The sequence below is a fragment of the Puma concolor genome, chromosome B2 (assembly GCF_028749965.1).
Source record: "Puma concolor isolate L17-30 chromosome B2, mPumCon1.1.hap2, whole genome shotgun sequence".
In the NCBI taxonomy this organism is placed as follows: Eukaryota; Metazoa; Chordata; class Mammalia; order Carnivora; family Felidae; genus Puma; species Puma concolor.
In genome coordinates, this window is record NC_141671.1 from 127,593,868 (window position 1) to 127,596,505 (window position 2,638).

At 41.1% G+C, this 2,638-nt stretch overlaps 1 pseudogene; it reads right to left on the minus strand.

Moving 5' to 3' along the window:
• Positions 1-508: 508 nt before the first annotated feature.
• LOC112862418 (phospholipid scramblase 1 pseudogene) lies at positions 509-1,552 on the minus strand (annotated as a pseudogene).
• Between the last annotated feature and the right edge of the window lie 1,086 nt (positions 1,553-2,638).

Consider the following 2,638-nt stretch of genomic DNA (forward strand, 5'->3'; position numbering starts at 1 on the left):
TTGAGTTGGCCACAAGTATGGTGAAAGTCAAGGATGTGACAGGGCTGCTGAGCAGATGATGACATCTTTGCCACAATGGATGTGGAGTGGCCGCAGGATGTGAAATAAATCGGAACTATGTTTAATAAAATGCACATTTATATTTTAAAATTAATAAGGACTTAATTTGGTGTAAAAGTTGAAAATAAAACAGATTATAGTTCAGAACAACTTGCCACAGGAAATTTCATGACTAAATGTAAAACTTAACATGTCCTTTCTCTAAAATACACAATGAAAAAGCAAATGTATAAAACAAAGCAAGATGCATAAAAACATTTATAGGTAAGTGATATGGAAAATAAACCCTACAATTTGAAAAGTCATTGCATATACCAGGTATCACAGTAGAATTCACAAATGCCGGAAGTCATTTCAATAAAGAAAAGAAAACCAATTAGTTTTTCCTTGACATAGTCCCAATAAGCACACAGACTTCACACTTTCTGAGAAGGCTTTCATTAATCCCCTACCACACTCCTTTTTTTTATTCTTTGTTTCCACTCCTTTCAAAAAAACGTGAAATCAATGAGGAAACATACACCAAGCATTACGGCTTTCATTTTCACATCAAGGTCTAAAGGGAGCTGGATACCAAAGCTATCAGCATCTGTAAATGCCTCTCTCCAAAACCAGTCCACTGCTTGGAAATCTTGCCAACTGTAGTTTCTTCATCCAGAGATTTAATCTCAAAGTCAACATCTGCACAACAGCTGCACCCAACACATGGACCAATAACTTTTAGTGCATCCTCTCTCCTCTCATTTTGAATTGTAAACCTTGGCAGGCATGGATGCCGGGTCTGAGTAACATAACCTACAGGTACACGAGGAGGAGCGTGGACTTCAATCTCCTGAAGGCAGCAAGGGCAACAACGGCTGTCACACCTTAGTGGTCTCTCCGGAGTTATAGCTTCTTGGCCCATATTGTCAATAATCCTCATGGTAAAAGGCCGAGAAACCCCACAGCAATTCCGGGTACAGCAGTCTGTATCCTCTGCTGCAGAGTAAATCTTCTGTCCAAAGCTGTTCTTAATTTCATATTTGTTATTAGTTTCAAAACCTGCTATGACTTCCAGAAGCTCAATTTGTTGATGAACCAGCATCTGATCTATCTGACTTAAACACTCCAATCCGGGTGGACAGCCTGATGGAGGTGTGGTGCTGCCATCCATGGTACCCTCGCAGGTCCACCTGGTTGATTATACACAGGCTGGGGTTGGACAGGAAACCCTACTGGGCCAGCACCTGAATAACCAGCTGGTGGAATTGAGTAGCCAGCCTGAGGGCCAGGAGAGCCCTGTATTGAGTAGCCAGTATGTCCTGCAGGTCCTCGGGGTGCTGCTGAAGGACATTGAGGGGGATAGTCAGATGGTAAATTTGTTCCTGGGCGAGGAGCATTCATTTGTCCATTTTGCTTTTCCATGATTTATGGAGTTCTGTGGCTGTGGGTGCTCCATGCTGCCGAGAACCTCCGGGGTGTGGGAACGCTCTTGGTTTCGTTTCCTGGATCCTAGGTATGCCACAAGTTTTTACTTAAATTCTAGTTAGTTAATACATATGGTAAAATTGGTTTCACATATAGGATTTAGTGACTCATCCTTAAGTATAACGCCCAGTGCTCATCACAACAAGTGCCCTCCTTAATACCTGTCACCCATTTAGCCCATCCCCCATCCACCTCCCTCTATCAACCCTCAGTTTGTTCTCTGTAGTTAAGACTCTCTTTGGGTTTGCTTCCCATTCTTTATTTTTTTCTCCCTTCCCCTATGTTTGTCTGTGTTGTTTCTTAAATTCCACATACGAGTGAAATCATATGGTGTTTTCCTTTCTCGGATTGACTTATTTCGCTTAGCATAATACACTCTAGCTCCATCCACATCATTGCCAATGGCAAAATTTCATTCTTTTTAATGGCTGCGTAATATTCCATTGTATGTATATACCACCTTTTCTTTATCCAATAATCAGTTGATGGACATTCGGGCTCTTTCTGTAGCTGGGCTATTGTTGATAATGTTGCTATGAACACAGGGATGCATATGCCTCTTCAAATCAGTATTTTGTAGCCTTGGGTAAATACACAGTAGTGCAATTGCTGGATCGTAGGGTAGTTCAATTTTTAACTTTTTGAGGAACTTCCAGGCTATTTTGCAGAGTGGCTGCACCAGTTTGCATTCCCACCAACAGTGTCAGGAGGTTCCCTTTTCTCCACATCCTTGCCAGCATCTATTATTTCCTGTGTTATTAATTGAACAAGTAGCTTTCTAAAGGCAATATTGAATTTACTTTCAAAATTTTAATTCTTCAAAATGTAGGAATTTCAAAGCCTAAGAAACAATAGTGTCATTTTAGCTGTATAAATGTCTTAAAAACATTTTTGATAAATTAATTTTGCCCGGACATGTGTTTTAAGGCAAACTTGCTCCCAATTAGACAAAACACAAAGGTCTGGGAACCAAGAGTAGAAGTGGGGGTGTCCACTGATACCTGGGCTCTGTTGCATTCAAGATTTTAGAATCCACGAGAGCAGTGCCCCCACAGGACTGCAATGGTTCTATGAAAACTAAAGCTGAGACTCGATACCTGGCTACTTGGAG